Source organism: Halichoerus grypus, chromosome 2, assembly GCF_964656455.1.
Source record: "Halichoerus grypus chromosome 2, mHalGry1.hap1.1, whole genome shotgun sequence".
NCBI classification, from domain to species: Eukaryota; Metazoa; Chordata; class Mammalia; order Carnivora; family Phocidae; genus Halichoerus; species Halichoerus grypus.
Window position 1 is genome coordinate 26,913,452 of NC_135713.1, and position 27,135 is coordinate 26,940,586.

General features: G+C 43.5%; 1 protein-coding gene and 1 pseudogene across 2 annotated transcripts in view; one reads left to right on the forward strand and one right to left on the reverse strand.

Annotated features, from left to right (window-relative positions):
* The window catches only part of RAI14 (retinoic acid induced 14), a 140,214-nt gene that overhangs the window by 44,253 nt on the left and 68,826 nt on the right, over positions 1-27,135 (forward strand). The window lies entirely within an intron of this gene.
* On the reverse strand, positions 26,161-26,293 carry LOC118545306 (U2 spliceosomal RNA; annotated as a pseudogene).

Below are 27,135 nucleotides of genomic sequence, written 5' to 3' on the forward strand. Positions count from 1 at the left end.
TAGTGCTGCATAAATGATATAAGATACATGCTTTAAAGTTTCAGAGGAAAGCATAATCTCTGCAAAGTGGATTTTCAGATAAATCAAAGAAGCATTTTTGAGCACTTTCAGTGAGTACTCTGGAAGATGCCAAGGTGAGCAAGACCCAGTGTCTTTCTTCTGAGAGCCTATAGTGTAAGTGATGATGGGGGTAGGTCAGGATGAGGGAAATGATAACAGGGAATGAAATCAGAGAACAAAGGCAGTGGCGAAGAGGTTCCAAGAAGAAAACTCCTACCCAAGGGAAGGGTTAGGAAGGGGAAGGACAGACTCACTAAAGGAAGGATCTTGCCAGATGGGCAGAATTCCCAGAGAGGTGGGACTGAGGTCATTCTTTTTTTTAGATTTTTTTTTTTTTATTTGACAGAAACAGCGAGAGAGGGAACACAAGCACGGGGAGTGGGAGAGGGAGAAGCAGGCTTTCCGCTGAGCAGGGAGCCTGACGTGGGGCTCGATCCCAGGACCCTGGGATCATGACCTGAGCCGAAGGCAGACTCTTAACGACTGAGCCACCCAGGCATCCTGGGACTGAGGTCATTCTTGATAGAGTCAACTCTAGCCTTCCCAAAGGTGTGGAGGTGGGCTGCATGAGATGTGTCACCTGTGGTCCACTCTGTCTGTAGTGAGGTGGCCTTGTGGGAAAATAGTGGGGGAGAAAATGGATTTGGGGGCATCTAGCTCCATGAGTCCTGGGGTGAAGTGATTGTGTTTCATTTCTTTAGCTAGGGAGTCATTAATGGCTTTTAAGTAATGTCCTGGGTGCTTGCCTTTAGGAAATTTAATGTGGGAGGGTAGTGTAGGTAACTTGGAGGGTATTAGGTCTGGCCATAGGGAGAATGGGTTAGCATGTGGTTACTTAGGGGAGAAAGGATAAAAGACTAAAGGAAAAGAAAGCCAAACCTGGACAGAAAGGACCAGGTAGATTCAAGAGGCTTCAAAGTAGACTTGGAAACCCTTTGGACATCCAGATGAGAAACAGATCAAAGATGATGGATAGTTCCATTCTATTAAGTGGAGGCAAATGGTAAGAAGAGGCAAGAGGAGGAAAAGTTGATTCTTTTGATAAGTTAGGGATGGCAGAATAGGGTTTGACTGTGGTTCATGCCTTAAGGAAGGGGCAGTGAGTGTAGCAATTGGAACTGATGGGTTTTGGCCGCAAGTCCTGCAGTAAACTTGGCTTTGCGACTTAACATCTCTGTGCCTGCCTTTTGGGTCATCATGCGGTTAAAGGACCTGATATGTGTATTTTGGTGCATGTGAACTCTGGCTGCTACTGCTATTTCTATACAGAAGAGAGGGGGGCTTATGTGAATGCATTGTATTCTGAAAATAACCTATGCAAAGACCCTGCAAAGAAGTACTTTCTAATACTGGTGTTAAATAAAACTTATTTTTTATTTTTTTTTAAAGGTTTTATTAGAGAGCATGCATGAACGGGGGGAGGAGCAGAGGGAGAGGGTCAAGCAGACTTTGTGCTGAGTGCAGAGCCTGACGTGGGGCTCGATATCACGACCCTGAGATCATGACCTGAGCTGAAACCTGACTGAGCCACCCAGGTGCCCCCCCAAAATAAAACTTTTAAAAAGGAAGACCCTCAGGCTTGACTTCTTTTTTCATCCATGATCTGTTTAATAGGAAAGTTTAGATGTTTTCCCTGGGTATAATTTCCTGAAATGAGCCTACTCTACCAATCTATAGTGCTCTACTTGAGTTTTCTTTTTGAGTAATGAGGTATAGTTCTATTAAAACTGTGTTTGAATTCTTCAAATAGATTTCTAAGTTTCAACTATAAAGGCTCTATTATCATATTTCTCTATCATTTTTAAGCATCTATTAATGTCATTTTAAACCTCTATTTAATGGTTTCTGTTCCTCAACCCATTGTTCTTTAGAAGAGCTGTTAAGTCACATTAAACACAAATGAGATTTGCAAAATAATTTCAAATTTTTAGGGAGGAAACCATGTGCATGTGGTGTTGGGTTAATTGGGATGGGGAAAGGGAGGGAACACAATTAAGTGTATGTACCTTTTACTGGGCATTCCAGCCAAGAAGAGAAAATGATTTACTATTTGATTTTCAGGGCTGAGTGGTTTCACTTCTTGTTAGACTCAAGGTCATGTGATCTTGATCATATGTTGACATAAGCTAGAAGTATTGGCCTAACTGTAATTATTGGACAGGAAAGGAGGCAAGAACTCCCAGCTTTAAAACCCAGTAGTATATAATAATAATTACCCCTCTTTCCTTGACGACAAGAGCAGAAGTCTTGAATATGCAATTAGAAATACTATTCCAAATACCTTCCTGGCATTGTCAGAAATTCTTAGCCCCAGGATTCTGTTTTTCACTTACTGCTTCTGTCCAACTCTCTGATAAGGGGCATGGATGGTGGTTGCTGATTCTATTAAGATTAGAAGTGCAATAACCCAACCTTGAAAACAACAGCTGGGCTGAAAGGATAAACGTGTAATAATGAAAGTCAGCTCTGGTCATCAAAGAAAGGGTAGATCAAGAGAAGGGGATCTTGGGACCATGGAAATTCTCCTGACCTCTCCCTGCAAGAATTGTTTTATTGGGGTCAGAGGTTGTTTGGGTTAGAGATACAAGAGGATTTTTTTTTTTTTTTTTAAGTAGTACCCAGGTATTGCAATGGGTGCTTCTCTATAGCATTTCTATACCTTTGTGGTGAAAGTGGGATTATCCCCATTTTACAGAAGAAACTGAGACTCAGAGAAGTTAACGCTTTCCCACAAGGTCACACAGCTCCGGTAGGTGGCAGAGTTGGGATTTGACTCCAGGCTTGTCTGTTTCAGATACCTACCATCTGTCACATGAGCAAAGCCTAGTAGTGTTTTCTTCGGAATAGGTCCACAAACTGTCTCTCATTGTCCTGTAAGCACCTGGTCCAGGCAACACCCATGTCTTACTGGGGATGGGGCCTCCCTGCTTCTCCTCTTGCTCCCAGTAGCTAGAGAGATCCTTTTTGTCAGTACTGTGTCCAGAGACCTTCACTGGCTTCCCATCCCAGATCCACAAGCACCCCCTCCCTGCTCAGCCCCCCACTGACCCTACAGTCCTCATGTGGTGCCTTTGCCCTCATTTGCATTTCCTTGAGCCCTTCTTAGCCGCAGGGCCTGTCCTTGCTGTTCCCAGCCTGGGCATCTTCAAGGCTCCCTTCCCCCGGACCTTTGCTCAGACCTTAGGGAGGTCTTCCTTGATGCCCCCGCTTCCCCATATAATATTGTATATTCCTGTCACTTCTTATCCCCACTTTTAAACGTGTGTCACCGTTGACATAATACTTGTTTATTTGTGATACACGTATTTGTTTAGGACCTGTTTCTTCCCCTAGAAGAGCAGCCCTGTGGGAACATAGGCTTTGGCTAGTTCACAGCCAAATCCCCGGCCTGGCACATAAGAGGTGCTCAAGAAATCTTTGTTGAATGAATGAATAAATAGATGAATGAATCAGTTACCTCAGTTAATAAATTAGGGTGTTTTCATGAGTCTTCCCAGAATGCTTACAAGGCCAGATACTTTAAAGGAAGTGAGGATTTTTTTTTAAGGGACTTCCTGGTAGAAATTTATGTATTTGTATGCAGTATTTGGGTAGTTGCAGTACCGTACAAGAAAAACAACTGTATTTCCTGTCCTCTAGGAATTTGAAGTCCATAAAGAACTCTGACCTTGGGAAGGCCTGATAACATACATCTGGACTTACTTGTGGCAGAAGATGAGACAAATAGGCAGCTCTTACAGGATGCAACCTCTGTATTACAGGAAAAGCATGGGTTTGTTGTTGTTGTTTTGAGAAAGTGCATTTGTGCCTGCAAGAGGGGTTGGGTGAGGGGAGAGGGAGAATCCCTTGCAGACTCCATGCTCAGTGCCACCCGACAGGGGGCTCCATCTCAGGACCCTGAGATCATGACCTGAGCTGAAATCACAAGTCAGACGCTTAATCAACCGAGCTACCCAAGCGCGTCAGAAAGGCATAGGTTTTCAGGGATAAGTATGTGTGGATTCCCATGCCCTCCTTTGAGATAAGTGGGAATTTGGATATGATAACCCAGGTGAGGCAGAGACTCTTTGGCCCTAACCAGTTCCACTGGGGCTCTCCCCTTGTACCTCCTGGGTCAGCATTTCTGCCTCCATTTGGAAAAGACTCTGAGGAAGGTCAGCAGCTTTTCTCCTGTGGATAGCTAATTTGGGGCTGATTTCTTATAATATCTGCTCTCTCACTTTTTGTGCCCTTCTACTTCCTCCTCCTGCTTTCTAGGTCCTTTTTCTTTAAAAGGAAAGAGAGAAAGCCTGGTTAAACCAGATATCCATGAGAGTTGTTCTCTTCAGCCTTCCTCCATGGTTGGCAGGTTGGTGAGGTTCTGGGGAAGGCTGGGGGACCCTCAGGCTAAAGCTTCCTCCTTCTCTTGTGCCCAACCAGGTATTTCTTGTGATTGGTGCAATGCTTCCTCTCTAGGGTTGGGAAAAATGTTCTCTGACTGCCTGTGACCAATATGTGACTCCTGAAGTTGTACATTTATTGTGTGGGTGTATAATGGAGTCTACTCGTGCATTTTATAAGGTGAAAGACATTTGCTTCACTTATGAATTAAACAGTTCGTTGTTGGGTCATCTTTAGACTGTATATTTTAGAGGTACCAAAAGGGGTATCTTTAGATTGTTCACATGCCTAAAATTAATAATAATAAGACTTAAGAGTTTTAAAAGCACATTTGTTTTCTTCTTTCCCCGCTTAACTGGAGCCAAAGAGCTTACAAGTAGAAATCATGGGTTTTGGAATGTAGGCACCATAGACTTAAAAAATCTAGGTACAATTCTAATGTAGTTTTAGGAGTTGGAATTTCTTCATTGTTTTAGGAGTTGGAATTTCTTCGTTGTTTTGACACAAACCAACTTCAGTAGATATTTTAATTCCCTTCTTTTTTCTCCCCCATTTGGGGAAGAAGAAAAAAAAGTCCTTGTGGAATGCAGTGATTTAAGAGCTTGGTGGTAGCAGGAGAGGAGCCTGGAGGTTGGTCACATGGGCATTCCCCAAGCAAGGCTTTCTTAAGACTGTGAGCTCTGATGAGCAGCCCTGGGAAGGGAGTTTATCCCACCTGCCCCATGCATGCCCCTTTGTTCAGGCCGGGGGAGTGGCCCTCTGTGTTTTACTAGGCTTCCCGTGTGAATGTGAGAGCAAAGGACTCTGGGTGGAGTTGTCCGCCTTTTGTTGAAGGAGGCTTTTCTAAGGAGCATTAAGTACCAGCACTCTTGCCTCGAGCACAGATCTGAACTGAGCTGGCTCCCCTGTCTCAGGGAGGGCGGTGAACTTGCTCTACATTCCTGAAGTTGTTCCCAAATCTCTCACCACCTCCTTCCAACCCTGCAAGAAGTGAATGCTTGCTTAGTAGGATATCCTGAAGGACAGAGGCAGGGCAGGGAGAGGACAGAGAGAGGCTCGTTCTTCTCTGCCCACCATCCCTGCCATGTGTGCAAAGTGGAAGGGCGGATACATCACCATCAGCTGCAGATGAACGCTGGCCAGTGCCCACTGGGAAGAGCAATTAGCAAATTAATGAGTTATGGCTGAGGGGACCTCTCCGCTCAAAGCCCACTATTTAAGAGCGAGCCCTTAGTAACCACCTTTATTAAATAAACACAGATGGAATGTTGGTCATTTACAACTGTTTTCCTGCGGTAACACATTATCCAATTTACCAGGCATGAATGTTAATCACACACAAGGAGGTGTATAGTAGTTGGTGGTTCCCAACATTTTTAAGCATGAAAACCCTGTTCTAATATACATCTAGAAAGTTCATGGACATTTAACTTCTAGCAACCATTTTATTATTATCTGTTGGTTGAGAAGGTGTATATATATATATATATATATATATATGTATATATATATAATCAATACCAAGATCATAAAACCAAGATCAATAAGATGAATTTGAATTGTAATTATGAAATTTATTTGAAAATTGTGTGTGACTGGGGGCATATTACACATGATGACTAGTGCTCATGGATTAATGGGATTTTCTCATTCCCCACCGGGTTGAGCACCGCCCCCCCCCCCCCCCCCCCCCCCGCCCATACTAGGGTTAGAGCCTGCAGGTGGAGCTCCACTGGGAGAGTAGAAAGATTTGTCAGGCAGATCATGGGTTCAGACTTCCAACTCTACCACTTCCTGTATGATTCCCAGATCAGTTACGAAAACATTCTATGTCTCTGATTCCTCCTCTTTAAATGGACGTCACACTTAAATGTCGTAGGCTTTTGGAGGAACTGAAGTTTTCTTGTACCTCACAGCGTGTCTGGCACAGGGAAGGTGGCACTTAAATGTCAGTGTCCCCCCCCCTCCTGCCTGCTGTTCCTTCTGTCCAGGACAGACCCAAGGCCACAAATGGATACAGTCACATGATTTTTTCTGCCTCTGGGTATTAACTTGAGCTGTACTGTACATTCCAGTCACTAGGTCTGTTTAACAAGTGACAACTAATTTTAGTGGCATGAAACAAACCTTCGTTACCCTCGCGGATTCCCTGGACGGGGTCCACGGGGCGGGAGTCACCTGGTGGCTCATTCGCTCGTTGTCTGGCAGTGGATGCTCGCTCTCATCTGAGACTTTAAGCTGAGGCTTTTGGCCCAAACACTGACATCCCCTCCATGTGGCCCGGGCTTCCTCACAGTGTGGTAGCTGGGTTCCAAGAGAAGCATCCTGAGCGAGAACAGACAGAAACCAGGTCAGCTCTGCCACCTTCTATCAGTTGAAACTTTCACGAAGTCCTGCCCAGATTCAAGGGGAGGAGAAAGAGACCTTGCCTCTTGACGCAGGTGGCCAAGTTCTGGAAGAGCTGATGGGACCAGAAGTCTGGCTAAGTGCCATATAATGTGCCGCAGTGTGTGAGCAATCTGTAAGTTTATAGGCAGAGGAGCTTCCAGAAGTTTCTAGCACTAGTGTTCCTTGGGTTACTGCAGTAGCCTGCCAGCAGGTGCACTTAAACCAAAAGCCAAGACCTTAACATGAAGGCCTGGAATACAGGGCTTTGAACTCTGTCCCAGGACGGGTATCACTTTCCAACTTTGAACCTGAGCCTGGGTTTTCAGCTAAAAGCCACTGAAATGTGTCCTGTTGGTAATGGAGCTCAGAGGTGCAGGTTACACACAGGAAGCCAAGGATAGACTCCTTCCTCCTTTCAGTCTCTAACTGTAGTTCATGAGAGGAGTGATCACCTACACCTCACATACCTTGCCCCCATGAGTAAACATTCAGTTACATTTTTTCCTGAGATTTATTTTTTTACCTCCGATCGTTCTGGAAACGTTGTAGTGTGTGGAAGGTCACCTCTGGAGAAGAAGAGCTGACTTCTGTGGGATCTGAATTCTTCCGGTATTATCACTCTCATTTTTCCCAGTAAATAATCATTTCTCCACTCCTTCTGCCTGAGCTTGTTTGAAGTGAGATATTCTTAAAGCTAAACTAAACTCATAGGAGGATAAGCCAAAAAAATTTTGTAGAGAAAGAGTGAACACGGAATTTTAAAAATGCACATATATCCCATAGTTCAATTATGTGCGAACCAGAAAGTTGGAGGGATGGTGGGGTGAAAAGAAGCTGTAGTTGTTTATCATTTCTGTGCAGGAGTAGGGTTAGCCTATAAAACGTTTCATTGCTTCCAGACTCTGTAAGTCACTTTTTAATGACTGTCTCAGAGTTTTAATCTGTCAAATAAAAAGAATACTTCCATGAGGTCTCACCAAGCTGTTTGGGGTGCATGAGGGTAACAGCGGTGGAGAGTCTTTGCCCGTGTGCACATGTCATTCACATGTAAGTTCTGGCATTTTTTGTTATCGGTCAGTGGCGGGTCTCTGATGTGGTGCCGTGTCACTGAGAAAAGAGAGACCCGCCTTCCCAGCCTTTTCTTTTCTTTTTTAAGATTTTATTTATTTATTTGAGATAGAGAGACATCGCATGAATGGGTGCAGGGGGGCGGCAGAGAAGCAGACTCCCTGCTGAGTGGGGAGCCCGATGTGGGTCTCCATCCCAGGACCCTGAGATCATGACCTGAGCTGAAGGCAGGTGCTCAACCGACTGAGCCACCCAGGCGCCTCCCCTCCAACCAGCCTTTCCTTTTCTATTTCTTATCATCTTCCTCTTTTGGTCCTCTCTCTCACCTCTTTTCTATTTTCTTGTCTTCTTACTGCCTTGCCTTTTCTTCTTTCTCTGTCTTTTCTAAGGCCCGCAGTGTCCCTTGGATGCCCGCAGATAATTGCCTGTCAGATCTGGAGCCTGAACAGCTTGTGGTCAAAACTACATCTTTAATCTATATTTACAGGGATTTTACATCATGCCCCGCTCTGGACTTAGAGGTTTGGCAGCCGATTTCATTATTACCAGCAGCCTGTGCGGAGGATCATTAAGTAGGCTCAAAGACATCCCTGCTGTTTGCTACACGTGAGCAGGACACAGAATATTGTCCATGTGACAAATCAGTGTCTCAAATGAAAAATGTCTGTCTTTATGCCTTGGGTTTAGTGCTGTTATTTAAATCATCTCCTTATTTTCTCTGCCAGTCAGTGTTTAAGTATATTTGTGTGTTTTTCTTGACCGGATACTTCTGACTGCTATAGAGGAAAGCTATCCTTCCCCAAAGTGAGTTTCATGTATGCCATGGAGCATATATATTAAATCAGATTTTTCCAAATAGGCACAATGTTATGGGCTAAGTTTTAGACCCCCCTGCCAATTCATATGTTGAAGCCTTAACCCCCAGTAGTTCTGAATGTGACTGTATTAGATTGGGCCTTTGAAAAGGTGACTAGGTTAAAATGAAACCTTTAGTGCGGGCCCTAACCCAATCTGACTGGTTTCAGAAAAATGGGACGCACACAGAGACACCAGGGGTACGCAGGCATATAGAAAAGACCATGGAGAACACCGCGAAAAAGTGGCCGTCGCCAGCCGAGGTGAGAGGCCTCAGAAGCAACCAGCCCTGCTGGCTCCTTGATCTGGGACTTCCCAGCTTCCAGAACTGTGAGAAAATTTCTGTTGTGTAAGCCACCCAGTCTATGGTATTTGTGGCAGCTTTAGTAAACATGCCCTCGAATTTTACTGAACATTTGTAAAGCCAAGTTTATATAACGTGGAAACAGCCAGATAAATACAAACTTAATTTTACTATTATAGGACAGCTGTTCAGTGGTGGTGATGGTCAGTAGGAGTCAGGGCTCTCTAGAGAACCAGCATGGATAACACCTCTTCCTGTCTGTCTGCCTATCTGGATTCTGAGGGCTTGGCTAGCATAGTCATGGGGCTGGCGAGTCCAAAATCTGCAGGGCAGGCAGGCAGGCTGAAGACCCAGGGAGGAGTTGATATTACATTTTCAAGTCTGATGTTAGAATTCCTTTTTGGGGGCATCTCAGACTTTTTAATGGTCTTCAACTGATTGGACGAGGCCCACCCATATTATGGAGAATAATCTGCTTCATTCAGTCTACTGATTTAAACGTTGATCACATCCAAAAAATACCTTCACAGACTGGTGTTTCACCAAATATCTGCCTAGCTAAGTTGACACATAAAGTTAGCCAACACGTGGTGTTAATGCAAATGTGATAGCCTGGGCTTACTTTGTAAGAAAAGTGGGATTTCAGAAGGTGATTTAATAAAAGCTCACTTTCCCAAGGTATTACTAATAGTGATGTGCTTTTACATGGATAGCCTCACTTGATCTTTTCAACCAGCCTTCTGTTTTAATATAGTAGGAGTGAGTTGACCACGCATTCAATCCTAGTGTGCTCATTACCTCTATGTTTCTGTTGATGATACAAGAAGTAAGTGTGATGTCCAGTGTGGACTACATTGTCTTTACACCATGCTTCAAAATTTCAACACTTGCTGTATGTGTTTCATAAGTCACTTGGTCTATGCTTTTTTTGCCTTGGTATCTTAAGCAGAATATAGAAAACCGATGAGACCTGTAGCTTAGTCTTTTGGGGGGCGGGGGGGATTTTGCATCATTATCCTACTTTGCTACCGTGGGAATTCCTGCTTAAAAATCTAGGCCTGTAGTTGAGGTAATGTTTGAATTTTACTTCTGTTACATCTACTGTCCATTCGATTGAAGCTTAGAAAAGTAGCCGTCTGTTAAATTGAAGCTGCCTTTCTGAGGCAACAGGCTCTGGTAGAATGGAGAGGTGGGGGTCTCCTAGGTAACCATACTTGGGCAGCATAAATGCCCTCCTTTTAAAAGGGCCTGGGTTTATTTAACATGTGTTGGTAACTGTTAAAGAAGAAACCATTAAACCACCCCTCCCCCCACCATCTTCATTGTGATTTAAATCTATCCCTACTTTTCATTCTTGCATAAACCTAATTAACAGCCTAATTATTTAGAGTGCTTTAAAACCAGGTGACAGGGTTCCCCTTTTTCTAGAAGGGATTGACATTTTTCTTTAGGAGCAAGTGAAAATATATTTATGGGTAGTTTGCAAAAGGATTCAAATCATTTAGGAATACACCACTTTTTTAACCCCCCCCCTTTTTTTCCTAGTGTCTGCAATTTAAGGATCATGGAAGTAAATTTTGGGTTTATAAAAACCAAATAGCTTTCTAAGGATATAAGACGTGAATGTACTTAACGCAGATTACTTAGAGAAACTAGAAAAAAAATGGAATTGAATATTCATTATATCTTTGAAAGGAGGAAGGCATTCTGAGTGCAGAAGCAATAGAATCGCAAAGTACACTTAAATTAGCTTTAATTTGCCCAGTATTAGATGGATGGGAGGGCACACTGCCCTTCCCCATATCCTATTAGTAGGCAAATAACAGACCCAGAAAATATTTGTGGGGGGGCGGAAAAAACCATCAGTCTTCATTATTGTCAACCCATCAACTCAATTCAGAACAAGCAGAGGACATCAGAAGACAATTCACAGCCAGTAACTGACCACATTGAATAGTGTTCTCACTTGCCGATAATCAAACCCTGCAAATTAAAATCAGATGCCAAAAATGTGTTAATCAATAGTGAGAGAAATGTAAGACCTGATCAGATATTTGATGATATTAAGAAATTATTCTCGGGGTGCCTGGGTGGCTCAGTCGGTTAAGCGGCTGCCTTCAGCTCAGGTCATGATCCCAGGGTACTGGGATCGAGCCGCGCATCGGGCTCCCTGCTCGGCGGAGAGCCTGCTTCTCCCTCTCCCTCTGTCTGCCGCTCTGCCTACTTGTGCTCTCTATCTCTGTTAAATAAATAAAAATCTTAAAAAAAAAAAAAAGAAATTATTCTCAAAAGTCTTAGGTATCGGGTACCTGGGTGGCTGAGTTGGTTAAGCATCTGCTGTTAGCTCAGGTCATGATCTCAGGGTCCTGGGATAGAGCCCCATGTTGGGCTTCCTGCTCAGGGGGGAGCCTGCTTCTCCCTCTCCCTCTCCCCCTCCCCTCTGCTTGTGTGCAGTCTCTCTCTTTCTCAAATAATAACATCTTAAAAAAAAAAAGTCTTAATGTATCATATGATCTCACTGATATGAGGAATTCTTAATCTCAGGAAACAAACTGAGGGGTGCTGCAGTGGGGGGTGGGGTGGGAGGGATGGGGTGACTGGGTGATAGACACTGGGGAGGGTATGTGCTCTGGTAAGCGCTGTGAATTGTGCAAGACTGTTGAATCTCAGATCTGTACCCCTGAAACAAATAATACGTTATATGTTAAGAAAAAAAAAAAGATAGCAGGAGGGGAAGAATGAAGGGGGGGAAATCGGAGGGGGAGATGAACCATGAGAGACGATGGACTCTGAAAAACAAACTGAGGGTTCTAGAGGGGAGGGGGGTGGGAGGATGGGTTAGCCTGGTCGTGGGTATTAAAGACGGCACGTTCTGCATGGAGCACTGGGTGTTATGCACAAACAATGAATCATGGAACACTACATCTAAAACTAATGATGTAATGTATGGTGATTAACATAACAATAAAAAAAGTCTTAGGTGTAATAATGGTATTTTTTTAAAAATCCCTGTCTTTTTGTTTAAAGACTTTATTTGAGAGAAAGAGAGAAAGAGAGCGAGAACTTGTGTGCACCTGAGCAGGGAGAGGGACAGAGAGAAAGGGGGAGAGAGTCCTAAGCAGGCTCTGTGCAGGGCTCGATCCCTGGACCCTGAGATCAGGACCTGAGCCAAAATCAAGATAAGGGCACACTGCTTAACCGACTTAGTCGCTTAAGCGACCGTGCCACCCAGGTGCCCCAAGAAATCACTGTCTTTTAGAGATATATGCTGAAATATTGAGAGGTGAAATTATATGATGTCTGGAATTTGCTTCAGAATTGTCTAGGTTGGGAAGGAAAGGAAATGAGCGAAAGCGTGGATAAAATAAAACAAGGGGGAGGGAAGCGAGTTGATATTTGGTGAAGCTGACATGTTTACATGGGGATTCATTACATCCTTTTCTCTTTTTGGGTTCGAATTTTAAAAAAATGTTTGCAATTTTTTATAATAAAAATGTAAAAATACAAAAAAACCCCACAAAACCCAAAGACCCCTTTAGCTAACTTCGAAAAAAAAGAGGCAACCAGATATTTGGTGCTTTCTGATATAAGTACATGGCACCTCCAGGAAGTATTGATTGTTGCCTCAAAATTGAATTCAGAGGAAATCAGGACGTAGAGAAACATGTCAGATGTTTTTATGAGACTCAGTCAGCATACACTCTGTGGGACAGTGACCTCGGCTCTTCAACAAGTAAAGAAAAACAGGGTGGAACAAAATAAAAAAACAGGATGGGAAGTGAGGCGAATCTTCAGATTAAGAGACTGAAGAGACAGAACCACCATTTACAACGCAGGGAACTTGTTTGTATTCTAACAAACCAGAAAAATTTTGAGGCAATAGGGAGAATTTGGACATTGACTGGATTTTTGATGTATTTAGGCATTGTTATAATTTTCTAAGATATGATATGGTATTGTGCTCATGTTCTTAAAAAAAAGTTCTTATTGTGTAGAGACATGCTGAAATATTTATTGAAGCTGTGCTATGTGGTCTGGGATTTACTGCAGATGATCTGGAGAGGGAGGTATTTAAAATGGGAGTATAGGGGGCGCCTGGGTGGCTCAGTTGGTTAAGCGACTGCCTTCGGCTCAGGTCATGATCCCAGGGTCCTGGGATCGAGTCTCACATCGGGCTCCCTGCTCTGCGGGGAGCCTGCTTCTCCCTCTCCCACTCCCCCTGCTTGTGTTCCTTCTCTCGCTATGTCTCTCTCTGTCAAAAAAATAAAATCTTTAAAAAAAAAAAAAAGAAAAGAAAATGGGAGTATATAGGGACGCCTGGGTGGCTCTGTCTGTTGAGGGTCGGCCTTCGGCTCAGGTCACGATCCCAGGGTCCTGGAATCGAGTCCCACATCGGGCTCCCTGCTCAGCGAGGGAACTTGCTTTTTCCTCTGCCTGCTTCTCCCCCTTCTTGTGTGCTCTCTCTCTCTCTCTGACAAATAAATTAAAAAAAAAAAAAATCTTTAAAAAATAAATAAACAAAATGGGAGTATAAATGAAAGGAGACAGCCACCAGTTGGTAGTCATTGAAGAGGATGATAAGTTACTTTCTTTACTCTTAGGTATGTTTAAATATTAACATAATAAACTGCCAGTTTTTGCCCATCGTTCTATGATTGTGAACATTGTCTACAGTGATGATAGCCGGCGCACTCATACTTTTCTACGGTCCTTTATGGAAAGCAATTTTATCTAAGGTATCTTTGAAAATGAGATGCACAGATATGTTTCTGGCTGTGTGCTTTATTTCCCTTCTTGAAAATAACCTAAATGCTAGACAACAAAAGAGTTAACTTTTTCACGAATACTTACGGAATTTTACATATAACAATTTATTATCTACAAGGTTGCTTTTTAAGTTTTGTTTTTTTTTTTTAAAGATTTTATTTATTTATTTGACAGAGAGAGACACAGCGAGAGAGGGAACACAAGCAGGGGGAGTGGGAGAGGGAGAAGCAGGCTTCCTGCTGAGCAGGGAGCCCGATGCAGGGCTTGATCCCAGGACCCTGGGATCATGACCTGAGCCAAAGGCAGATGCCTAACGACTGAGCCACCCAGGCGCCCCTAAGTTATTTTTAACTTAAGTAATCTCCACCTCCAACATGGGGCTTGAACTCACGACCCTCAGATCAAGTGTAGCATGTTCCTTCTACTGAGCCAGCCAAGTGCCCCAGGTTGCTTTTAATTATGTCAGAGTGGAAGAAAGCAGGGTAAAGTCAGTTATGCTAGAAAAGAAATACTTAGGAAAGTTGGCCAAAAGGAAATAAAGCTAAGTGTTCAACTTTATTTTTAGGAGAGTATCAAATTATGGGTGTGAATATTCCTCTGGTCTCTCTCTTTGTAGTTTTCTGTTACGTGGTTATATGTTGTTTTTAACATCTTAAACATGAAAATATGTAACGTTGCGAATTGGAAAAATACGCCCAAGTATTTTTAAACTACGTTATTTATCTTCACCTAAAACAAAGATACTTTATTTAACAAAGTAATATTTGGGGGGGTATTTTATTTTCTTAAGTGAATGGTCAGTTATTTTGCAGTTACATGCTCTAGATGGACTCTTGTGTAAGATGTTTCTTTCTTTGCACGTTTATACATTGACTTAATTATTTTAGAATAAGCGAGAGAAAGTCGCCTTGGCGCTTCTGGCCCGTGGGAGGTTTCGCCTTTTCTGACCTGGCTACGCGGAGGCCGTTGGCAGAGCCGTCCTACGTCTTGCTTTTCTATTTCCCACTTTCTTGGCACTCAGCTACCTAAGTGCTTCCCTTCTGCAGGACTCAAGAACACGGAAGAAAGAATAAAACAAAGAGCAAGCAGCATTTTACAAATAGTTTGGGAAAACTAAGTTAAGGAAAGGACGAGTTAAGCTGCAGATCCTCTGGTAAGCTTTCCTCATGAACTTTGTCGTCTCCTGGCTTGACAGAAGGCAGGTGAAAGCACGGGGATCACACAGGCTGGGTGAGGTTTGCATGGATTCAAAGCAGGAAGGTTGAGGATTAACCCAAGTGACGAATGGCCTGACCTTCCAAAGTCCAGACATGGCCAGGGTGGCATGTCGTGCTCTAAAGGATGAAAGACTGGGGGGTGGGGGGGACAGTGGAGTGAGAACCTCACCAACCCGCTGCTTTCTGTCTCTTAAATTTGTGGCAAGGAGAGCATCACAGGCCCCATAGCGGAGGGGCAGGTCCAGCATGGTGCTTAGGGATGGTCAGCTTAGGGATGCTCCAGCACCTGCAGATGCAGGTCCAGCATGGTGCTTAGGGATGGTCAGCTTAGGGATGCTCCACACCTGCAGATGCAGGTCCAGCATGGTGCTTAGGGATGGTCAGCTTAGGGATGCTCCAGCACCTGGAGATGCAGGTCCAGCATGGTGCTTAGGGATGGTCAGCTTAGGGATGCTCCAGCACCTGCAGATGCAGGTCCAGCATGGTGCTTAGGGATGGTCAGCTTAGGGATGCTCCAGCACCTGGAGATGCAGGTCCAGCATGGTGCTTAGGGATGGTCAGCTTAGGGATGCTCCAGCACCTGGAGATGCAGGTCCAGCATGGTGCTTAGGGATGGTCAGCTTAGGGATGCTCCAGCACCTGGAGATGCAGGTCCAGCATGGTGCTTAGGGATGGTCAGCTTAGGGATGCTCCAGCACCTGGAGATGCAGGTCCAGCATGGTGCTTAGGGATGGTCAGCTTAGGGATGCTCCAGCACCTGGAGATGCAGGTCCAGCATGGTGCTTAGGGATGGTCAGCTTAGGGATGCTCCAGCACCTGCAGATGCAGGTCCAGCATGGTGCTTAGGGATGGTCAGCTTAGGGATGCTCCAGCACCTGAAGATGCAGGTCCAGCATGGTGCTTAGGGATGGTCAGCTTAGGGATGCTCCAGCACCTGGAGATGCAGGTCCAGCATGGTGCTTAGGGATGGTCAGCTTAGGGATGCTCCAGCACCTGGAGATGCAGGTCTAGCATGGTGCTTAGGGATGGTCAGCTTAGGGATGCTCCAGCACCTGGAGATGCAGGTCCAGCATGGTGCTTAGGGATGGTCAGCTTAGGGATGCTCCAGCACCTGGAGATGCAGGTCCAGCATGGTGCTTAGGGATGGTCAGCCTTCCAGGGATTGGCCCAGAGGCCTGTCGTCAAGGAAGGTGGCATTTGGGCATGGTGGGGGGAGGGCTGCTGTCTGCTGTGCAGGGATGCTAAGCTGTAGCCTGTAGACTGGTGTCTTACTCTCCACAAGCAACCAGAAAAATTTGGCTCATGGATTTGATAATATATGTAGATACAGCAGTAGTACTGGATGTGTTGAATTAACTCTCCCTGACTTTACTGAGACCGTTCTTGTGGGTCTCTCTCACCTGACAAAGTACTAGCACTTACCATTAATTTTGCAAAATATTTACCCAGCTTGATATTTTAAAGTCGTTAATATAGCCTGTTTGGGTACTTAGAAGATTTTTCTCCCTGATATCTAAAAGTAGTGATAATAAGGCTATAATTGACACCCAGGCCAAGCTATTATTGACTTCGTCCGCAGTCACTTACCCTCCTCTGTTTGAGGTCCTGGAGTAACTCCTCTGTGTTTGGAAGCTTCCATGTGGTTTGTGCTTGCATTTCTGAAACACAAGCTGTTCATCTCAGTTTAGTTGTCTGAAGTATATGTTGCTTAAAAAAACAAACAAACAAAAAAGGGAACAATAGCAACAACGCTGATTGTTTTATTATACTTAGTTTCCAGGATTCTTAGAAGTCAGTTGGTGGTGGGCGGGGAGAGAATATGAGAACAAGATGCCGTAAGGAATCTGAGGCTTAAGAAGGTGAAGGAAGTTCTCCAGAATCACACAGGTACCCGGAATTTAACTTTCCAGAGCACAGGGCTTGTCACTCTGGTTCATAGCTCTGTCCAGGGCACAGAAGGTGCTCAGTAAATATCTACTGAATGAATGAATGAATGGGCCAAGCAAGATTCTGAGCCCAGGCCTAACTCAGTACGATCACGCCCCTTTTCAACACATGCATTTAACTGCATTCAAGATGTAAGTATCGAATTGTCTCAAGTCCATGAGGTATAACTTTGAAAAGGTTATTTCTTCAGTCTTTACCTTCAGCCATGCCAGGCTGAATCTCCCATTCCTCCCTTGACAATGTGCAACTTCCATAAACTTCCAAAGATAAATCCAGTTTGAAAAATCAGTCTTAAAATTGATTTAAATCTTCTCCCTTTTCCCCAGTGCAACTTGACCCTGACTCACAGCCTTTGAAGTGAAGGGAGAGTTGGGGTATCTTGCTCTTTCACTCATTCTTCCCCTTGCTCATCTGGGGTCTAGCACCCCTCCCCCAGGTTGGGGACAGAAAAGAAGCACTGGGGATAAGGCAGGGAAGGTGAACATCTCTACGCTTTGCTGCATGCAGATGCTGTCCTCTCCGTGCTGGTCGAGGCCGTGTCTCTGGCTGGCAGCTGGCTCAGCACGTCCCAGGTCTCCGCTCCCTGACTCAGGGGCTCTGCCTCTGGCCGGACCCTTCCTAACCCCACTCTCTCACTGGCAGGGACCTCTTACCCCATAGCAGCCATCTTGGGTAGGTATCCACAAGATGGCTCAAGTCGGGCTTTATAACATGGTGTTCGTTTGAGTTCCAGGAAGCTCACTTGACCCAAACTGGGGGTGTGTTGGCTTCTTCCCTGGTGTCCCCTCCCTCCCCTTCTACCTTCCCTCCTTTCTCTCCAGTTCTCTTCTGCTCTGAAGGACACAGGGGAAATCAGCCAATCGCTTGTCTTAGTAAATGGCAACCAGTGAAAGAGAGGTTGGTCTTTCTTCTTGCAGACACCCCCAGTCTGTCAGTGTGATTCACTTGATATCCCCACAAATTGGTGGGCAGGGGAATGAGCTGGAAAGGCTGTGGAGCCTGAAAGAATACGGCCCTGCCCTCTCCTCAAGGCACTCTTCCTCTCCCTGTCCCCAGTATTCTTTTTTTTTTTTTTAAAGATTTTATTTATTTATTTATTTGAGAGAGAGAGAGAAACAGCATGAGAGGGGATAGGGTCAGAGGGAGAAGCAGGCTCCCCGCCGAGCCGGGAGCCCGATGCGGGACTCGATCCCAGGACTCCGGGATCACGACCTGAGCCGAAGGCAGTCGCTTAACCAACTGAGCCACCCAGGCGCCCTGTCCCCAGTATTCTAAGAGAGACCAGGAAGCTGGTATTAACAGGGCTGGCTCTGTTACTTTGGAGGAGGTATAGGATCCCAATTTTATTAGAAATTGGGTCACTTAATGGTTCTCTGTCCTCAGTGGTGGGCTTTGATCTCCAATGCTGAGGCAGTGGGAGAAATTATACCAAGATTTTATCACAGACATTTAGGTACCAAAGGCATTTTAGCAGAAGGAAAAGCATGTATGTTGAGTTACGTCGTAAGTCGTCTGAAGGGTTAAAAAGTATTGTAATCTTATGAATTGGGGAGATTAACAGGCAGGCTGGGAATATTCCAGCAGCATTTGTGCATTATCTCATTTATTCTTGAAATCAGTATATGGGCATGAATGTTCAAAGATGTTCAAGACCGAGCCATTTATAACCATGTAAACCTGGTAACAACCTTAGACGTTCATTACCATTTTAGCTGTAAAAACTTTTGATGGAGCTTTTTACTGATATGGGAAAATGTTCAGCATTTTTTACCTGGCGAGAAAAGTAGCTTATAGAGCACAACATTTGCTATATGCGGAGAAATAAATTGGGCAAATACAAAAAAATTGACAGAAAGCGATTCTATTTCATTTTTACTTTTCTGTAGTTTTTGAACTTTTTAATAAGGAATCTTTTTTTTTACATATGTAAAAATATTTTTTTAGAGATTTATTTACTCGTTTGAGAGAGCATGCACACGAGTGTGTGGGGGGGGCGGGGTGAGGGAGAGAGAGAGAGAGAGAGAGAGAGAGAGAGGGGATCCAAGCATTCCACGCTGAGCAAGGAACCTGACGTGGGGCTCGATCCTACAACCCCAAGATCATGACCCCAGCTGAAACCGAGAGTTGGATGCTCAGTGGACTGTGCCACCCAAGCTCCCTTGTAAAAATATTTTTGAAAGGAATTGTACAATTGATGAAAAGTTGGAATATGTACTTGTATCAGCTCTTTCGTCTTTTAGATGTCCTATGTCCTTAATTACTGATGATTTTTTTAATATTTCATAGTTTCCGAACATTAAAGCTTTTAGTTTTTTTTCTTACTTGGCCTCGTAGGTAATACTTCATTCCACAATCTGGCTTATATTTCAACAGCTGTATGTCCTAAATATTATTTGGCATTTATAAGTGCATGTGGTAATTTGGAAAAATGCCTTTATTACAATATAAATCTTCCAAGTAACTTTGAAAATCATGCTCTGGCCTTCAGTTTGAAGACTAGACAATGTGAATACTCTTAACTCGTACCAAGAGCCTCCAAATGCTATCTGTCTTATATCCTGACTATTTTGTAATTTAATGGAATCAGTAAAGTGTTTCAGGGAAATTATTTCCACAGCGCTTAAGTGCCTACAGCTTCATAAATCAGAATGGAGTTTTAGCAGGCAGAGAAATTCGTGGCATCACAGATCTGTATCTCCTAGTCTAGACAGTTGAAAATCAGCCTCTAAGCTCTGTGGGTTAGGAGCCTGCCTTGGGGTCTAATTTCCTGTAATACCTCCAGGCCTAGCAGAAAGCAAGTTGCATGATACAGGTGATTACAACGAGGAAACATTGACTTAGCACTGAATATGTGCAAGGCACATTATATGTGGTTTTCATGCATTGTCTTGTTTTAACCGCACAGTGGCTCTTTGGGACAGGTGGTTCTTAACCTCTTCTGAAGGGACAGGGACAGAGCTGGCGTATGCATAGTAATGTGTGAGAAGTCTAAGTATTTTTGATGCCAAGCTGGCCTAAAATTCCATGGTTATGGACTCACCTTGGAAAGACTTTTGATTAGGTGTATTGAAATTCAGGTTAAATTAGAGTATTTACATGAAAGTCTGTATACAGTGTGGGTTTGAATAAATTGACATAGCAGTGAGAAAAGGCACAAAAGTTCCTTAGTGTTAAAAGAAAAATTTTCTAAGAATTTATTTTGGTTGGTATATTAAAAATTTTATATATATATTTGTAAAGATTTTATTTATTTGAGAGAGAGAACGCGCATGAGCAGGGGAGGGGCAGAGGGAGAGGGAGAAGCAGACTCCCCGCTGAGCAGGGAGCCCGATTTGGGGCTCAATCCCGGGACTCCGGGATCATAACCTGAGCCGAGGCAGATGCCCAACAGACTGAGCCACCCAGGTGCCCCATAAAAAATTTTATATTTTTTTAATTTAAATTTTAACACACAGTGCAGTTTTGGTTTCTGGAGTGGAATTTAGTGATTCGTCCCTTGCATATAACACCCAGTGCTCATCACAAGTGCCCTCCTTAACACCCATCACCCATCTAGCCCATCCCCCACTCACCTCCATCCAGCAGCCCTGTTGGTTCTCTGTAGTTAAGTGTCTCTTATGGCTTGTATCCCTCTCTTTTTTTCTTTTCCCCTAAGAATTTTTTTTAATGTTTGTCACATTTTACTTTATTGTATAAAATCTGTAGAATCCCATTTATGTTCTAAGTATTGTCATTGATATAGTCAATACAAATAGAACAATACAGAGGTAGGATAAGCAGGTAAATCATTCTAATATAGTGCAGGATGTGCTGAGGGTAGAGGTAGTGGTATTTAAGCTGGGCTGGAAGGATTTTTGACAACTTCAGGAAAGTAGTACTCGCCTAAAATGTTGGAGGCAGATCCTGAGAATGGTTTGGCTTTTATAAATACTAGGGGGGAATCATGGGGTTATCTGAATTAATCCCTGTCATTCATTCCAAGAAGATTACCACCTTCTAGCAGAATGCTCTTTATGTAAGAAGAGGGTATTGGAGGAATATTTGGTGGTCTTACATTTTGAAACTTCAAGTCTAAAAGTCTGGTCTAGAGTGATGGCAGTCAACCTTGCATTCCTGTTTTCAAGTTCCAAGTGTAGTTGACATCTTCATTGTTTGATAGGCATATGAACAACCTTTTTCTTTGTTATGTGACATTTATATCAACCAAAATTTCTAGATTTTTGTGTTCTTATTTTATTCATGTCTTGGTTAATTGGACCATGTCTTTGAAAAGTTTCACAGGAGCATTTAAGTAAGGGTATTCTTGGTCTTTGCGTGTTTGAGAACGTGTTTCTGCTTTCCACATAGCTGAAGGACTGTGGGCTAGATAGAATTGCTCTATGGCACTTTATTCCTCTCAGAACTCTGTTGGTGGTGGTCCATTGTCTTCTGGTATTCAGAGTTTTGGAGAAATCTGAGCCAGCCTGATTTGGGGAGACTTTGAAAATAAGCTGTTTTCTATCTGGATACCAATAGAGTTTTTTTTTCTCTATCCTTAAAAAAGAAAATGTCAACAAAATGTGTCTTGAGATACTGGTCTCTTCCCTCTTGCCCTCCCCTCTCACTAATTCTAGCTACTACTTGGAGACTCATTTAATTTTCTTGATAAAATTTCTTTAGCTCAGGGTAGTTTGCTTTTATTCTCTTATTTCTTAACTTTGCTGAGATTTCTACATCTTACATTATGTTGCCTGGATCCTTTTTATTTTTTCCTCTCCTCCTTACTGTCTTTTTTCCTTTAAGTTACATTTGTCTTTTCCTTTAATTTCAAATTTCCTAGATTCCTCTGTCTTCTCTTCACTATTTCCAACACATTTTAAATTTGGCATCTCCATGTAGTCTTCTCTGAATCCAGATTGTTCTATGGAGAAGTTTCATAGACCTATTTTTCTCCTGAATCTAGTTGAAAACACACATTAGGAAACCTCTCTGGTTTCTTAAGGACTCATTCTGTTACAGGAATAAATGTGCTCTGATTCTCAAAGACATTCTCTTCCTTCGGATTGCGGGAGCTTTTCTTAGGGCCTGTGCTGTTTCTCTCAGCTAATATTTATAGCGTGAAAGCTGTGATCATCTGGAACTGAGGGATGAAGAGATGGGTTCTATCAGATATTTTAAGATTCCTATTCAAATATTTCAATCCAAAAAAAAAAAAAAGCAGAAGGGAAGCTTACAGTTGTCAGTCTACACTTTGCCGTTCAGAAGTCCGGCAGCCTGAGGAGGGTATGGGATCAGCTGATTGCAGCAGGAAGCTGTCTGTGCCAAGTTCACTGGCAGTGGCGGCTTGGAATCCACTGGGGCAGCTTCCCCTTCTTGGCTGGGCGCAGTTGCCTGCCTTAGGCACTAGCCACACATGCCTGCACTGCTGGTCCCTTGTGTTTTTTCAGTGTCCCGTTGGCACATGCTGCACTCCGTGATGACCCACCGTCACCATCACCCTTGATCCCTCTGAGTTAGGCACCATGAGTGGAGTTTTTCTGGGATATCTTCTGGGCATGTTCCTGGAGGGCAAGTGGGCAGCTCGTCATTGTCATTCGTCCTCTTGGCCTTTCTTTAGACTTGTCACATCTGCCTAAAACTACAAGAAAGTCCCTGAAGTCTCTGGCTTGTGGATACCCTCTTTCCATAGTTTCCTGTGCAGATACAAGCCTTCCCTTCATTTTATATGCTGCAGTTCATTTTAATGGGACACTGAAAAACCGTTCAAGATATTTAAGGCATTGATGAATTTTCCCAGGGTCCAAACGACTTTAGTCGCTTGGCTTAGAATATAATTGCAGCTGGAACTCCTGGGCTTGCGTGCGGCCGGCAGCAGATCTCATCTGTGCTGTAGCCAGTCAGGAAATCTGGGCTTGGCCATGGGTGTAGATTGTGAATGTGAACATCAGCCAGTCCTAGAGGAAAAGAACCACGATTGAAAATAACAGAATGGGCATTCCCTGAGGAGTGTGAATAATAACCACATTAGCTAACACTTACTGAATGCTTACCATGTGCCAGACACTGTTCTAAATATTTAGCAAATACTTGATTCATTCAACTTTCACAGCAACTCTATGATAGAGGTTACTCTGATGATTTCTTATCTTACAGTCGAGGCACACAGGTAAATCACTTGCCTGAGCTCTCAGTGGTGGCACGGGGCTCTGAATGCAGGCAGTCTGGCTTCTGGGTCCAAGCATTAAAGCACTATATTAGACTGCATTTCAACAAGTGGGACTGAGATTGGCGATCTGATAGCGTAAGGAGTTTGGATTTGTTAGAATCGACAGAAGGGAGCCATCTGATGCCTAGCAGTGCAGGGAGGTGTCAAGATGAAAATGTCAAGATAACAAATTGTTGCAATGGCGAAGAGGAAAGGCTATCTTGAGGGAACCACGAGGGCTGGCTACTTCCTTAGTATTTTTACTAGCAACGTTATCTTTGAAAAAGCTCCGTGCTTTGCTGGTGTCTTTTACTCAGGCAAACATTCATTCACTTGATAAACGTTTATCCATCACTGGCCACATCAGCCCTTGTGCTAGATGCCTGGGATACAGATTAAGGGCTGGGGTCCCTCCCCTTGAACTCACAGTCTATGGCACACCAGTAGATGCACACCAAGTGACTTTTAGTAGAAATTATTTCAAGTGGTAATAAGTTGTATGTAGCATATCCTGGAAAATGGAGCTTCAAAATTCAAAAGCGTCCGTGTTTTTATTTAAGATTTTATTTATTTATTTGAGCAAGAGAGTGTGTGCACAAGCAGGGGGAGCAGGAGCAGGAGAAGCAGGCTCCCTGCTAAGCAGGGAGCCTGATGCGGACCTCGATCCCAGCACCCTGGGATCATTACCTACGCTGAAGGCAGATACTTAACTGACTGAGCCACCCAGGTACCCCATTATTTCATTGTTTTAATAATAAATGGACTAATTTATTTTCAATATATGTTCAAACTGCAGATTCTTGACCTGTATGTTAAAGTCAAAATCCATAGCCCAAGAAGACACAGTTCCAATATTGCTTGACTGAAGTTTCTCCCTTTTGGTGGTTTTTCTGTGTGTTCACTTGGCATCTAGCTCAATCATAAAATTCTAAGGCAAGACATTTTGGGGGAGTCCCTTGTGGGATCCAAAAAGGTAATGAATGAGGCTTCACAAATAGGAACATTGATGAGTTTTCCGAAGTTTTCTGTATTTGTTAGCATCCTTAGTTTTGGCTTCTCTGTTGCTCTAAGAAATGCGCAGCTCCAGAGTTAAGCGTTCTTGGGCTTTTCTTGGGGGCCCTAGGTCTTCCTGGTACTGGGGGAGATAACAGTGCAAGATGGCCATTATACACATGCTTAGGTGATGCCTCAGCAAAATCAGACTGATGATAAACATCACAGCCCCTCATCTTGTGCTCAAAAAACACTGCCCTCTGCCTTTAGATGTCAGGAAGAAATAATTTCATGGAACGAGATTTTTTCCCCTGTGGGTGGATATTGGAGTTTATTTTGGGTTCGCTATTATTGGAGTGTAGGAAGGCTGTAACAGATATGCCCTTTCTTGAGAACTATGAGTTTTGGCATAAATAAATCAGTGGTGTCTCTTACCTCAAATATATTAAAATATTCAGACTACTTAAAATTAACCTCTGATAACATTAGACAGTGTGCCTTGATGTGTATAGTATTTTGATTATTTAAGTTACTTCAGAAATTTGGAATAGTAATGATGAATTGGAACACTGGATGGTCCCCTCTGATTGGAAGAAAGTTCTATTTTAATGTATTGAGTATTTAAAAATATACAGAGATTTATTAGGGGGGTCATTTTGGAAGAAGATGAAAATTTCTGCCATCAAGTACTATCCGTTTGGGGAGTCAAATATTTTTAGATGTACTGTTATCTCCTATTTTACAAATGAGGAAACAGAGATGTACAGAGTTAAATAACTTCTCTAGGGTCACACGGCTAGTAAGTTGTAGAGCCAGAATTTGGATCCAGAAACTCAGAATGCAAGCTCTTAGCCCCTGTGCCATATTGCCTCTCTGTAACAAGACAAAAAAATGGGAAAACACCAAAAAATGGGAAAACCATATGCTTTGAATGCTAGTGTGTAACTTTGTTAGAATGAATGGCAGGGAACAACATTCGGCCTTGGTAGCAGAGAGATGGCAAGATAAAAATGAAAGAGGAAAAATTACTTGAGTAGTTACAATGTCAGAAGAGGAAAGAATATCTTAGATTCTGGAGCCAAGGGCTTGGCTAGAGCTCCAAGCTTTAGTGTGGGGTAAGGCAGGGGCTGGGGGGAGGGGGCGGAGCTGGGCAGAGTGGAATTTAAGATTTGAAACTGGATTAAGACCAGCCTTCAGTTGTGTGTGTGGGGGGGGACACTAAAGAACATGGGCTCTCTTGTTGGCCATGGACAGCCATAGATGATTTTGTGTAGGAAAGTGAGCTAGAGTGGCAGGCAAGAGTTTTTAACCAGCAGGGAGGTTGATATGGGAGAAAGGAAGTGGGGGGTAGCTGGAAGCAGAAAGGTCAGTTAAGAGGTTATTGATTTTCTATTTAAAAAATTGTGTAGCCCCCTTTACCCATTTCTCCCACCCCCCAATGAGTAAAGAGGGTGTACATTTTTTAAAGAAAAAATAAAACCAAAGCAAAACATAGCTTACTGACTCTCACACTTCATCAGGTTAAACAAACCAACCATTAATATTCCTGTTTTCGGGATGGGAAAATGAGTCCAGCGTGGCGAGCTGGCTTGCCTGCAATCACATAGTGAAAGCTGTCACCACACAGCATTTTTTTTTTTTTTTTTTTTTGGTGGTTGATTACTACAGAAAGGAGGAAGAGCTGGGACTCTGAGCCACATCAGCCCTGTTCCTTCCAGTGCATCGCTTCTCCCTCCTTCACGCTCAATAACTTTACAGATGCTCTGGGCACCAGATAGTTTCTTGATTTAAACATTTTAAAACAAACATGTAATGTGAATCCACTGAATATAAAAGAGCGGTGCAGATCAAAGGTGGACCTGGCTCCTGCGAGCCAGCATCCTGCTTTGGAACCTTGTCCTGTTTAGGAAAACCCCGAGGCTGCCTCTGCACTGGTGTGGGGTTCCCGGAATGGGCAACTTTGAGAGTCATGTTTGTTGGCCGGCTTTCTACATAGGAAAGAGTGCGGGAGACCAGATGGAGGGAAAAGACCTATTACACATCCTCCAACTTGCAGGAGCAGAAGTGTGGTTAAGCTTAGAACTTCAGGGAGAACTACACTTGATCTTAGCCAAAAGGCCGAGAAGCGATCTTAAGGGAGAACTAAAGAACCAGGACAAGAGTCCAGAAGCTGTGCTAAGCATGAAACCACAGTTTTAGTACAACACAGCTTGGATGGCCTAGAAAAAGCCTTCTTCTACTCAAATTGAAAGAATGTTGGACAAAGATGATCTCAGTTATTGCTATGTCACAAATGACCTGGAAATTGATGGCATGAAACATTCTTTGTGTTATGCTCACAGGTGAAACGTCAGGCATTTGAACAGGATGCTGTAGGAACGGCAGCGAGAGTTGTCTGTACTTTAAGATGTCGGGGACTCAGATGGGAGGGTTGACGCCTGAGGGCCCCTCACAGCTCGGGGACTGGAGTCATCTGGATGGCCACTTCTTTACTCACATATATGGCAGCGGAGCTGAGATGGTCCGATGGTGCACTCAACCTGGGACACCTGCATGTGGCTTTGCACGTGGCTTTGCCTGCCTCACGCATGACGATCAGCATAGAGAGAGTGTTGATTCCCAGAAAGCCAGATGGAAGTTGCATGGCCTTCTCTGACCTATCATTGAGAGTCAAAGAGCGCCGTCTTAGCTATATTCTGTTACAGGCAAGTCAGCTCAGAGTCGAGGACTTGGGACATAGATACCACCTCAAAGGATTGACATCGGTGATCTGTTTTCCACAGGCAATTAGCAGATAAATCAACAAAATCTCCCTTGATTATCTTAAATTCAAATGTATACCTTTATTTTATTTTTATTTTTTTATTTATTTTTTTTTAAAGATTTATTTATTTATTTATTTGACACAGAGAGAGAAAGTACAAGTAGGCAGAGAGGCAGGCAGAGAGAGAGGGAGAAGCAGGCTCTCCACT